Source organism: Trichosurus vulpecula, chromosome 6 (assembly GCF_011100635.1).
Source record: "Trichosurus vulpecula isolate mTriVul1 chromosome 6, mTriVul1.pri, whole genome shotgun sequence".
NCBI classification, from domain to species: domain Eukaryota; kingdom Metazoa; phylum Chordata; class Mammalia; order Diprotodontia; family Phalangeridae; genus Trichosurus; species Trichosurus vulpecula.
Genome location: NC_050578.1, coordinates 41,474,531 through 41,489,093, shown reverse-complemented (window position 1 = coordinate 41,489,093; position 14,563 = coordinate 41,474,531).

Here is a 14,563-nt window from a genome sequence, read left to right as displayed (position 1 = left end):
ACAAACCACAATCACTTCATGTCAGCCATCATCTAGACCAACTCCCTAATTTTATGCATTTGAAAGTGGAGGATTAATGTGATTAAATGACTTCCCTAAAGTTGCAAAAGTAAAGTAACATCAGGAACTAGAAGTCATGTGGCAAACCTGGTATCCTTCCACTTACCACACAATATATTATAATCATGGGTATTATAGAGCCGGTTCTAACAAGCTCACAATAATTAATTTTTTAGTATGAGCATTTATACCTCAGAAATCAACAATTGTTTTATTCATTGTCTAGACTTAAGAAATTATTAATAATGCAGATTAGACTAAAAATATATTGAAAACTTTTCTTCCCCTCCCAGATAGCCTGGTTGTTAAATATTTACCAGCATGCTCTTTTATTGATCTATAAACATTGCTTTTAGCTCAGCAGGAGAACAGTAGAAAGCTTAAGGAATGATAGCATCACCAGACTGGGGTCCTAAATTGTACAGTTCAGTTACCTAGGTGAATATAGGTTGCTGTTGCTGCTAATGATAATGGACATTTATACTGTGTTTTAAGGTCTATAAAGTGCTTTGCATCTGTTACCTTATTTGAGTCTCATAACACTCCTGATCATAAGCATAAGGCTGCTTCTTTGGCCTCCTAATTTATCCCTGTGGACATTTCTTGTTTGAAATAGTAGAAATTATAATTACAACTGTACATTTTTATATGCTCAAATGATTCTGTGATCTCACTGATACAGTAGGTCCCTTTGGTTGAACAGTTAACACACCATCCATACCAACCCACTCTTCTCATCCTTGTCTATGCCTTTCTTAGTCCCACAAAGCTGTTATGGGAACCACAAAAAATAATGTTAATGAAATACTTTATAACCATCAAAGTTAAATATTTTTTGTTGTATTCTTCCAGGAAAATTAAGGGGGCATCGAGGAAAAAAGGAGACTTCTCCTGTTTTCTCTTATGACTTCCCAACTTGACTCACACAACAGGGAGTCATGGGATTATATAAGCATCCTATAAGCATCCTCAAAGGCTATATGGTGCAATTCACTTATTTTATATTCAAAGAAACTGAAGAAACAGAAAAAAAAATTAAGCAACTTGACCAAGGTCACATAGATAATAAGCATTAGAAAAAGGATTTGAACCCAGGTTCTCTGACTCCAGAGCCACCATGCTTTCCATCATACAAGTATAGCAATAGAGACCTAGATCCTATGACAATCTGTTCTTATAGGCTCTACTCCTCTTAACCAATTTTATGACCGTGAAAATATCAACAGCTTGAGGAAATGTTTGTATAGAAAATGACCCCCTGTTCCAATCTCATGTTCCATAAAGATACTGTCAATGTATGCTTAGATCATTCTCATAAAGATTTTATGGCCAGAAGAGAATGTACACATGTGGGTTAGCAATTGCAAACATCTTCTTGTTCATTTCATTTTTAATAATAATGTCATTATGTTCAATTCTTTTCTTTTGGAATTTTCCCCTCCTTGAGATCTCTAGAAAGTCAATCCTCATTGCCCTTAAAATTGTGATACCTGCAACGTTATTAGAGGTGAGAAAATCGGGATAAAACTGTGATGCTTCCAAAAGAGATTTCTCTATTTACTCAGGTCCAGCCACAATGCCCAACTTTAGCTTCTTAGTCTTTCATTCATTCAATCAACAAGCCTTTCTTAAGCACCTGCTCTATGCCAGACACTGAGATAGGTGTTGAGGATACAAAAATAAAAATTAGACAAAACAAGCCCCCAAAGACTTTGCATGCTATATGGAGGGAAAATATGTATATCTATAAGCATATACAAAAGAAATACAGGGTTTTTCAGGAGGTGGGGGAGAGGGTCAGGAAAGGCTTCAGTTTAGAAGGTGATGTTTGAGTTGAGTTCAAAGAAAACTAAGAAGAGAGAATTCATTTTAGACATAAGAGAACACTAGAGTCACAGAGGTGGGAGACAGAATGGTATCCATTAGGAAGAGTAAGAGGGTCAGTTTGCCCTATAGCACAGCAGAGTGCATGAAAGAGAATAATGTATAATGAGCCTAGAAAGGTAAATTGGAGCCACATTGTGAAGGACTTTAAATGTTCAGAGGAAGAATTAGTTACTCAAAGGCAATTCCTACTTTGTCATGATGAATAGGGCAGCTGGCTGGCACAGCGGATAGAGCACTAGACTTACAATCAGAAAGAATCATCTTCATGAGTTGAAATCTGACCTCAGATACTTACTAGCTGCGTGACTCTAGGCAAGTGATTTTATCCTGTTTGCCTCATCTATAAAATGAGCTGGAGAAGGAAATGGCAAACCACTCCTGTACCTTTGCCAAAAAAAACACCAAGTGGGGTCACAAAGAGTCAGACACAACTGAAAGGACTGAACAACATGATGAATACTTGGTTCATGGGCGACAAATTCTAAAAGAAATGACTCCATTGTCAAAATTATTTTTAAAAAGATCATTATAGAAAAACTGACAGCCTGAATTAATGCTGTCAAAATACATAAAATAAAACCACACCGAGGAAGGCATCCCTAATTTTACGAGTCTCATTATGGAGGATTTACAGAGGTTTATATATACACATGATATGACATGCTATGCAATGGAGAGTGCCAGGAAGTAGTGAAGATGGAGAGATATGACAGTCAAAAACATTAATGAGGTCCGAAGGGCATTAAAGAAAGTCCTAGCTTCCAAAATAGGGAGGTTAGAAAAGGTGGAGCCAAGATGGCAAAGAAAAGTCAAGAAGTTGCCTGAGCTCTCCTCAGTTTCCCTAGAAGTAACTTTTTTTTTTCTGGCTGATGTGAATGTTTATTATTCTTTTTTTTGAGACTTTATTTTTAGTTTACAGAACTCAGTTCCACATAATTTTGAGTTCCAGATTTTCTACCCCACCCCACCTCCCCAAGATGGCATGGAATCCAATGTACCTTCTCCATATAACTTTGCATTGAACTTATTTACACAATAAGGTGCCAGCAGCTGCCTAGAAATCAGACAGAGCCTGCCTGAGTGTGCTGCTCCATGTGTAGTGAACAGTTGTCTTCACCTTCCTGAGGTGCCCTAGTCCTGTCTGAAGTGCCTTACGTTCTTGTGAGCCCCAGCATGGGCCGTGCTGTGAAGCTCTGGCCAAGCACGCCAGGCCTAAATGTTTAGGAAGGCTCTTCAGTGAGCATCCTGACCAGCAGAAGGGAAGGCTTTGGAAAACCAGCAACAAAAGGGCCTTCTTTGAAATGCTGCAATAGCTCATCAGTGCTTTGAGGTCCCGAGTTCTCTCATGACCATCTTTTGCTCACTGATTCGTCATATGAAGATATGTCAGATGTTTTGGACATGGATGAAATCAGACTCCTTCAGCTTCCAAATCTACATCAGAATCAAACACCCAGCTTAGGGTGTTCTTTAGACCATCACACAGTTTCTTTAATCTTCTAAAATATTTACTGTTAGTCTTGGGCGATTGGCTAAAACCAGTGGGGAAAATAAAGAAATAACCAGTTTTCTAAAATATATGAAAATGTTTAAAAGGCATTATCGATGGCTCTTAGGCTTAATTCTTCCTTGGAGTGTCTAGGCCAGGTTTGTGGCACCTGCGGACCTAAGGTCACACGTGGCCCCCCAGGTCCCCAGGTGCGTTCCCCTGACTGAGTCCAAACCCCACAGAACAAATCCCTTTATGAAAGGGATTTGCTCTGTGATGTTTGTACTCAGTTAAAGGGCTGCACCCGAGAACCTAGAGGGCCACACGCGGCCTCAAGGCCACAGGTTCCCCACCCCTGGTCCAGGCCATTACATACATCTCCTTTGTTTGTTTTTGACATTAGCACTTAAATGTCTAGCTCGGGCTTGTAGAGATGCCTCTGCATTCCGAGCTCTGGGCAGACTAGCTCAGCCCTGCATCTTTGACTCAAGCCCCAGTCTTACTCCATGTTGTCCTGATGCCCTTTGCTTTACAGGCAGCCCTGTGTCCTCTTGGAGTCCATCCTGGTAAGGATGGAGCCCTGGGTCTGCAGTCAGGAAGGCCTGAGGCCAATCTTGTCTTGGATACTGACCAGCTGGGGCAGTTCACTTCAACCCCCACTGTATGACAAAGCGGAGATAGCAGCAGCACCTCCTTCCCAGGCTTGTGAGGCTCAAATGAGATCATATTGGCAAAGTCCTTTGAAAGCCTTAAGCTACTCCAGGAATGCTTAGCTAGGATTAGTAAGTGGTCCTTCTCAGCAGATTCAGACCATCCCATACCACTTTGGTACTTGATTTCTTCTTCCTCTGCTGGGAATTTGTACTGTCTTGGCCATTCTTTCCAAACAGGGGCATCATCCTCAGATGGGAGCAGGAGCCACTAAGCCATGTACAAGGCTCTCTGCAGCTCCATGTTGACTCAGAAAACCAACACACCCAAATCCGATGGGATCGAGCTGTCCTCAGGCATGTGGGGGACACATGTTGGATCTCACTGTTTTCTGACACTGTGGTTACTTCCACTGTCCGGATTGTTCTTTTCCAAGATGTCAGCCCTAGTTCTTATTCGCTGTGCTGCTGTTTGGAGGTCGTCTGCCCTCCCTTCTTAAGAATCTCTTTTTACCCCTTGTGGACAAACCACTTTTCCAGCTTGATCCCTGTTGACCCACTGGCCACCTTCCCAGGAGGGCCTTCAGTCCCTACCCAGAGCTGTTGCACTTTAAAAAGGTATATGTGTGTACACATCGTGCATACATAACATGCATATACACATCCGTTCATTCTTTCATTTGTTCATTTGTTTGTTTTTTCCTGTGGTTCCTTCCACACACTTAAAAGCTTTTCTGAAATACTTCATTCCTTCAGAAGAGCTGTGGTTTTCTTAGTCAGAATGTTCTATTCCCAACATGGATTTAGGCTCTCCTTGCTTTTGTGATTCCTTTGGTCAAACAGAGCCCTTCCTTGGCAACTTGCCCTCCTAGTGCCAAGCTTCTCCATAGGGGTCAGTCCTCGTTGGGTCACAGACACAGCAGCCCAAGCCCTTGGAGAGGTCCAGGTTAGCTCTGAGTTGGCTTGAACTTGCGTCCAGGGATACCTAGCTTCCGACTGGCCTACCCTTTCTGAATCCCCAGTGGCCAATGTATCAGGATGAGACATCTGGGGACAATGCTTCTGGTTGAAGTATTTACGATGCAGAATGCTTTCTGGACTCCAGGCAGTTCCTGTCTGCTGTTGGAGGTTATTTTCTTTCCTCAGATAGATGGGGATGAAGAAGTCATTCTCCTTTCCCTCTTCTGTCCCTTAGTGACAGCTCTAGCTGATGTCAGCTCATTCGTACATCAGCCATTCTCAGTCCCACCTCCCTAGTGTAGCCCAGGCTTTCTCAAGGGGTTTTGCCTAAGACTTTAGGGAGATTTCCTGTAGCACAGTCGGCTATTGTTTTTCATAAGAGATTAATTTGTGTTTTAGGTGATCACATTTCTGAAAAAGAAAGACCAGTTCATTAGTCTGGTACTCAAGCACATTGACACCTCTGCCATGATGGACCTGCTGCTTCGCTTGATAAGCTGCGTGGAGCCTGCAACTCTTCGGCAGGAAGTCTTGAATGTAAGTATAAACGTTTCGTACTTCTCGCTCGGAGATTAAGGACGGTGAACCAACCTACCAAGATTAGCTGGTGGGGCTACAATCAATGTGAAATAAACTCCTAGGTCTTCTGGGCCACCAGCCTGGGGAGGCACCACATTCGTTATAGTTGCACTGGGGAGCTACATCATCCTGAGTGTCACAGAACTCTGTGATAGTGACCCAGAGCAGCAGACAGCAGGAGCAGACTTAGCTAGGGACAGTGGATCAGTGCATCTTGCCCTCGCTGCCAGAGCGCCTGTCCCCCTCATTCATGCTGGGACGTCAGCCTGCAGATGGCAGGGAAGCTCCTGAGCTGTGAAACTTCTGAGGAGCTGGTTAGGTTATGCTGAGAAAGAACCAACTCTTTGGACATTATTCTTTTTATGCTTCTCTTGATTCTTGTGTTTGAAAGTCAAATTTTCTATTCAGTTCTGGTCTTTTCATTGAGAAAGCTTGAAAGTCCTCTATTTTATTGAAAATCCATATTTTGCCTTGGAACATGATACTCAGTTTTGCTGGGTAGGTGATTCTAGGTTTTAATCCTAGCTCCATTGACCTCCGGAATATTGCATTCCAAGCCCTTTGATCTCTTAATGTAGAAGCTGCCAGGTCTTGGGTTATTCTGATTGGGTTTCCACAATACTCAAATTGTTTCTTTCTGGCTGCTTGCAGTATTTTCTCCCTGATCTGGGAGCTCTGGAATTTGGCAACAATATTCCTAGGAGATTTCTTTTTGGGATCTATTTGAGGAGGTGATCGATGGATTCTTTCAATTTCTATTTTGCCCTGTGGCTCTAGAATATCAGGGCAGTTCTCCTTGATAATTTCTTGAAAGATGGTATCTAGGCTCTTTTTTTGATCATGGCTTTCAGGTAGTCCAATCATTTTTAAATGATCTCTCCTGGATCTAATTTCCAGGACAGTGGTTTTTCCAAGGAGATATTTGACATTGTCTTCCATTTTTTCATTCCTTCAGTTCTGTTTTATAATATCCTGATTTCTCATAAAGTCACTAGCTTCCACTTGCTCCAATCTCATTTTTAAAGTAGTATTTTCTTCAGTGGTCTTTTGGACCTCCTTTTCCATTTGGCTAATTCTGCCTTTCAAGGCATTCTTCTCCTCATTGGCTTTTTGGAGCTCTTTTGCCATTTGAGTTAGTCTGTTTTTTAAGGTGTTGTTTTCTTCAGTGTATTTTTCAGTATTTTTTTGGGTCTCCTTTAGCAAGTCATTGACTTGTTTTTCATGGTTTTCTCGCATCCTTCTCATTTCTCTTCCCAATTTTTCCTCTACTTCCCTAACTTGCTTTTCCAAATCCTTTTTGAGTTCTTCTATGGCCTGGGGCCAGTTCATGTTTTTCTTGGAGGCTTTTGTTGTAGGCTCTATGACTTTGTTGTCTTCTTTAGGCTGTATGTTTTGGTCTTCTTTGTCACCAAAGGAAGAATCCAAAGTCTGAGACTGAATCTGGGCGCATTTTTGCTGCCTGGCCATATTCCCAACCAACTAACTTGACCCTTGAGTTTTTCAGTGGTGTATGACTGCTTGTAGACTAACGAGTTCTATGTTCCACGTTTGGGGGGGAGGTGCCAGCTCTGTCAGACCCGCACTGCTCCTTCCCCAAGAACCCCCAACCCGAACTGGGCTTAGATCTTCGGCAGGCTGTGCACCCCTGCTCTGATCCGCCACTTAATTCCTCCCACCAGGTGGGCCTGGAGGCGGAGGTAACAACAGCTGTAGCTGCCCCACCTCCACTGCCCCCGGGGCTGGAAGCCGAACCGCGAACTCCTTCCACTCCTGCAGCTTTTCCCACTAACCTTCTCAGCAGTCCTTGGTGTTTGTGGGTCGAGGGGTCTGGTAACTGCCGCAGCTCAAGGGTGCTAGGGCCCCCTCCGCCCGGCTTCTGGTCTGGATGGTCCATGACGCTCAGGCTGGGCTCTGTTCCACTCCGTTCCCAGCTCCCAGCTCCGTGTGGAATAGACCTCACCCAGAGACCATCCAGGCTGTCCTGGGCTGGAGCCCTGCTTCCCTCTGCTGTTCTGTGGGTTCTGCCATTCTAGAATTGGTTCAGAGCCATTTTTTATAGGTTTTTGGAGGGACTCGGTAACAGAGCTCACTCTAGTCCCTGCTTACCAGCCACCATCTTGGCTCCGCCCCTAGAAGTAACTTTAAATCAAGCCTTGAAATGACAAAATTCACAAAAGGATAGGGTGAAGCAACTTTCCAGCTCAAGATAAGTTAGGAGGACTTCATGGACGGGTCAGTCTCACTTGAGTAAAAGGGCAGCTCAGCCCAGTGCAGGTGGTATTGGGACAAGCCAGCAGGAGACCTTGAGCCCCAGAAAAGATCAGCAGTTTAGCTCAGCAAGACAGCAGGACAGCAGATCAAATTGTGAGGTCTTCAGCCCAGACACAGCAGGAAAATAGTCACAGCAAGCCAGTGACCAGGCCCCCTGGCCCCCAGCACAAGAAGCTTAGGACAATGGCCCCAGTGCCCCAGGAGCAGAGCTCAACTTTAAAGTCATGAAATAAGCTGGAAAGTGAGCAAAAACAAACAGAAAAGCCCTGGCTATAGAAAGCTACTATGTCAACAGGGAAGTTCAAAACACAAATTCAGGAGAGGACAACATTGTCAAAGACTCCAGCCTCTGGGATGAGAACTATTTGACAAACTGGAAAGCAGCAAGGCACAAACCAGGTATAAACCAACATCTTACACCATATACCAAGATAAGGTCAAAGCGGGTAATGATTTAGACAGAAAGAGTAATATCATAAGCAAACTAGGAGAGTGAGAAACAGTTTACCATCAGGAAGAACTTATGACCAAACAACAGATGTAAAATCGGTAATTTTGATTATATAAAATGAAAGTTTTCACACAAACAAAACCAATGCAGCTAAGATAAGAAGAGAAGCAGAAAACTGTGAAACAATTTTTACAGCCAGCATCTTGGATAAATGTCTCATTTCTCAAATTTTTACAGTCAGTGTCTTGGATAAATGTTTCATTTCTCAAATATATAGGTAACAGAATTGAATGTACAAGAAGTTATTCCCCAGTTGATAGTTAAAGGATATGAGCAGGCAGTTTTCATAAGAAGAAATCAAAGCTATCTATACTCATATGAAAAAATGCTCTAAATCACTACTGATCAGAAAAATGCAAATTAAAACAATTTTGAGGTACCACTTCACACCTATCACACCTATCACAGTGGCTAATATGATTTAAAAAAAGGCAAATGATGAATGCTGGAGAGGATGTGGGAAAATTGGGACACTAATGAACCATTGATGGAGTTGTGAACTGATTCAACCATTTTGAGAAGTAATTTAGAACTATGCCCAAAGGGCAATCAAACTGTGCCTACCCTTTGATCCAGCAATACCACTACTACATCTGTATCCCAAAGAGATCATAAGAAAGAAGAAAGGGCTCAGATTCAATCTAGCACAGCTTAGATTAATCTGGCCCACTGGCATTAGCATCACAAATACTTAGGCTCCCTAAGAGTCTGCCCAATATGGCAAATCTTTAATAAACTTTGTTTTTCTTTAGCTGATAAAGCTTGGGTCAAACTCATTCAAGCAGGTATATAGAGGTGTCGAGCACCCCTAAACCCCAAACCTCAACATATGGTTCCCTGACTGGGAGGAACTGCTAATCTCAAGTTCTTCTCCAGCCAAGACTGGAAGCTGAGAAGGCTTGAGTCGAATTCATTCAAGCAGGACCGAGCATGTTGGTATTTTGGGGTCTCAAGCACCCTGCAACCCCAAATGTCAACATTGGCCACAGTTCCCATGGAGCACAGTTTTCCAACACCTGCTGAGTCTTCACTCTTCTGAAGCATGTTCCTCACTACTACTTTCAGTAGTTCAAATCAGAGCCTCTTGGAACAAGTGACTCAACTTTCCCTTATGAAGAAAGACTTCATGAAATCTTCCTTAGTCATTCATCCCATAGTCTTTAAACAGTTATTTGAACTATTATTTTGTGAGTTTTAACTTCTTTAATCTTAAAAACAGTTATATGTAAATGAACTGAGGAATCATAACATACACACCCCCAACCACTCATCCTATAGTCCTCATAGTGGTACTCTGTATCTGAGTCTTTGACAAATGTGTTTTTTTCACTTATGTTTTATATGTTTTTAATAAACAAAAGTTCTTTAAAAAGAAAGGGGAAAGGACCTGCATGTACAAAAAATAGTTATAGCAATTCTTTTTGTAGTAGCAAAGAATTGGAAATTGAGGGGATATTCATCAAATAGAGAATGACTAAACATATTGTGGTATGTGAATTTAATGGAATGCTATTACGCTATAAGAAATGATGAGCAGGTGGATTTCAGAAAAACCTGGAAAGCCTTATGTGAACTGATTCATAGTGAAGTGAGCAGAACTAGGAAAACATTGTACCCAGTGTCAACAACATGTTGTGATGATCCGCTATGACTGACTTAGTTCTTCTCAGCAATACAGTGATCTAAAACAAGTCCAAAAGACTCATGATGGAAAATGCTATCCACATCCAGAAAAAGAATGGATGGATTTTGAATGCAGAACAAAGCTTCCTATTTTCACTTTCTTTCTTTTCTTTCCTTTTGGTCTGTTTCTTCTTTCACAATATGACTAATAAGGAAATATGTTTTACATGATTGCACATATAAAACATATGAAATTGCTAACCATCCTAGGAAGGGGTAAAGGGAGGGAGAGAAGGAGAATATTTGGAACTCAAAGTTTTATATAAAAAAAGTGTTAAAATTGTCTTTATATGTAGTTGGAAAAATAAAACACTATTTGAATGAAGAAAAAAAAGGAGGGAGGTGATAGTCCCACTGTCCTCTGCTGTCATCAGGTCACAGGTGGAATATAATGTTTATTTCTTTTGGAAAAGCTTTGGAATATCATTAATATGCTAGAGAAAGTCCAAAATAGATCAATCACAATAATAAAGGACATTATGTCAATGTTATATAAAAGCTGATCAAAGAATCTGTGGATGTTTAGCCCCAGCAAAGAGAGGGCTCATAGGGAAAATGGTATCTGGCCTCAAATAATTGAAGAACTGTCCTATGGAGGAAAGATTATACTTATTCAATTTGATCCTAAAAGCAGAATCTGGAATAGTGAGTAGAAGCAGAAGAGGTCAGTTTACCCTTGATAAGGGGAAATTTCCCAATAATTAGACCTCTCTAGAAGTAGAATGAAGTTCCTTCCTCTAGAATAAAACATAAAGTTGTATATTTGGTATTTAACTCTACGATAAGAAGGAAGAAAGGGAGGAAGGAAGGAAGGAAGGAAAGAAGGAAGGAAAGAAGGAAAGAAGGAAGGAAGGATGTTTTACTCATGTAAACCCAGTGCAACTGAGACATGGAGAACTGCATGATAATAGTTAAAGTTCCACAAATAAGGATGAATGCACTAGGATTGCAATCTTGAGAATAAGCATAAAACCACTGGATGTGTATGAGTAGGGGGTATAGGGTGGGGGAGTGTGGGTAATGAACCAAAGCAAAGTAGCTAAGCTGAGTGTCAGATCTGGTTTTGTGGTTTTGCAGTGTGGAATAAAAAGCATGAGTCATTAGTGCAATGGTTATGAGAGTCCCCTGAAGGTGTTTTGCCATTCAAATTCGGAAGACTAGATTTTGAATGTTGCAAACTTGGCTCTAGCATCAAGCCTCTGTTTATTTAAAAATAAAATAAGATAAAAATAAAAACCTAATAATGTGACTGAAAAAGACTGAAGCTTGTTGAACTATTGTTAATCTTTGAGATCTGAAGAAAAAGGCAGTGAAATTTCAATTTCCTCTTCTATCCCCTCAGCTTACATATGACATAATGTTTACTTTATTTGTCCTGTTTCTTTATGCAGTTAAGAATTCCTGATGTATTATATAAAAGTACCACTGTTCATAACTGCTCTGTGATTAATGTCTGTTATTAATGCTGAAGTGTGGAGGAAGCTAATGAGTGTCTGGTGTTACACAGAACTAAACACGATAGAGGTTTGAACCTTGATTTAAAATAGCTAAGGTTTTGTCCTAGTCTGGAAGCTCTGACCCATAAGCATGAGAGAATATTATAATTTGTGACTATTAATAATTTTTATAACTTATAAAAGAAGAATTTAAACTGAATGCATGTCTTCAGACATTCAGGCTAAAACTATGAGCCAAGAAGCTATCGTTTTTAAGTGAGGGGAATTGATATGTTGAGAGGTATGTTGTCTTTAGTTTTGGGGGTTATTTTCCCCCATAAGCATGGCCAATGGAATGAGGATGATGACTGAGGAGTAGCTTTACTAGTGTGGTACTGGAAAAATCAGTTACTGTTAGGAACCCCTGAGAAACCCCCTAGCTACTGACAAGCACCCCCAGAAAGAATGGACTCAGATATCTTCAGCATTTAGCAAATATCCCTGGGTCCCTGTGACTCCTCCAAGGGATGTCGATAGATAGGACCATCCCACTGAAGGATAACCTGGCAGACCCTTTCTGTCTAGTAGATATCCCTGGGGCTCCGTGACTCCACCAAAGAATGTCAATAAGATTATCCCACTTAAGGATAACCTGTCAGAATCTTTGATCTGTCAAGACCTTTGTTCCTGTTCCCCGGGACCACCCACCACCCTGTGACCTGGCCTGTAAAACTCCAAGAGATGATTCACCACTGTACCCCCGTATGTCCTATAAAAGCCACACATTCACCCCAACACAGAGCCATTGATTTGGGTAGCAAAACCCCAATGGCCGCCGGCTAATAAATTCTCCATTTAAAACTTGTACTCTGTGGCGTGTCTCACTCACTTCTGGTACAACATTTTGGAGGCCCCAGCGAGATGAGGCAGTGTTTCGTGTTACCGCCCTGGAGACACACACAGAATTTCAGACCTCAACAGGGAGTCTCTGCCCCCAATCCACCTTCTATCAATTCAGAGGGCCGGCTCCTGGGGATTTCTTTTCCTAGGACTCTGATGTGGGGTGACGGTCTCGGAGAATGGACTCTTTGCTGACTTGTCCCTTTTCAGCCTACGGAGAATTCTGGTTTCCAGACCTCTAGAGGTAAGGTTTCTGTTTTGGGGCTAGCCGTCTGGTCTCTGTTAACACAATAACCCTGACAAGGGGGGGTGTGCAGAGTTGGGGGGGCTGGGATGCCTGCTCCTCCCTGCTAGGGTGTGGGAAGATTGGGGGTTGTATCCCTAAGGAGGAAACCTGGTTTACTTTCTTTCCTCGGAGGGGACCTGTTTAGTCTTCAATTGACCAATGCTATTGGTCTTCTGCTTTGTGTTGGGGTGAGGGAAGATTGGGGGTCATATCCTTTAGGAGGAAACCTGGTTTACTTTCTTTCCTCTGAGGGGACCTGTTTAGCCTTCAATTAACCCATGCTATTGGTTTTCTGTTTTGTGTTGGGTGTGGGAAGATTGGAGGTCTTTATCCTTTTAGGAGGAAATCTGGTTCACTTTCTTTCCTCTGAGGGGAATCTGTTTAGCCTTCAATTAACCCATGCTAGTGGTTTTCTGTTTGTGTTGGGGTGTGGGAAGATTGGGTGTCGTATCCTTTAGGAGGAAACCTGGTTTACTTTCTTTCCTCTGAGGAGACCTGTTTAGTCTTCAATTAACCCACGCTATTGGTTTTTCTGTTTTGTGTTGAGGTGTGAGAGAGATTGGCGTCGTATCTCTGAGGAGGAAAATCTTTCCTCTGAGGGGACTTGTTTAGCCTTCAATTTCACCCACACTGTATGGTTCTCTGTTTTATGGTCTGTACATTTTGAATTTGTCTGTGCCCGTGTGCCTATGTCAAAATTGTGAAATGTCTATGTTTTGTTAAAAAAATCTGAAATGCAGGCAGCCAGAGATTTCAGGCTGCAACTAGGGAAACAAAGACTCTTTTCCTAGTGGTCTGGCCTAACTTGGAATTACAACAGAAATGGGGTTTATTTTTGGCAGATTCTGGGTTTTAAATTGTTAAAACGTTTTGAAATTGGTTAGTTGAATTTTGGGAAGAAAAGACTCCTGAAATTGTAAAGTCATTCCAGGAGCTCACTCTTGCTGAAACACCTCCTCCCAATGAATGCCTTCTGGCTAGAAAAAGAAACCTCTGTTAAAGCCTTCAGTGGGACTCTCACATTTGTCTTTGTCCCTGATCACAGTTAGGAGGGAATCTTTTCCCTTAGATTCAAGTGCAAAAAAGGTTTTTAGGGAGTAAGCAAAGGGTGAAGTTTGCTTAAATTACAATCATTGAGATATTTTCACTATTGTTGTCCCGTCTCTGACCAAGCTAGGGCTGCAGTAAAAGTTAGAGCAGTTAAATCAAACCCCCCTCCTCCCAGATCACATTAGAAGAGAATGCAGGAGAACTGTAGGGAAAACTTAAATCACCCTCCCCACCGGGCAAAAGGAGGAGGACAGAAATTCACAGACTGACAGTCAGTCCTGTGCCCTTGGGTACCTTTGTAGCCCATCCTTGTGGCAAAGATTTAAAAAGTAAAATTTGTGAAAGAGAGAGATAGAAACCTGTATAAAGGAATTTAAGGGGGTTGTAGAATAGCAGCTTGAGATCACCTGGCTAGCCAGGGGCCCATGTGCTGCTCTGAGCTGCCATGTGCTCCTGGCCACACCCTTCCCCCACTCTCCACATTGAAAGACTATGGGAGCTGAAGCTAAAAGAAACTTGTAAAGAAATAGGGCTGGTTAGTTAGTGCTTGGAAGGGTAGGCTCCTTTGCCCTCAAGGGGCTGCCAGGTCCCACCTAGGGAGGAGTCCTTAGAAAACTGAAAGGGATTTTTCCCTTTATCTGAGACAGCAGGCTGAAGGGGAAACTGAGAAATATTTTAGCTTGGTAGAAAGAATGAGTTGGGGAGTCGCAAGCCCATGTGCTCTTATCTTCCTTAGGAGTAAAAAAAAAAATCCTTTTAGGCATTTTTGTATAAGATGAAGCTTGGAAAAAGTGGGTGCAA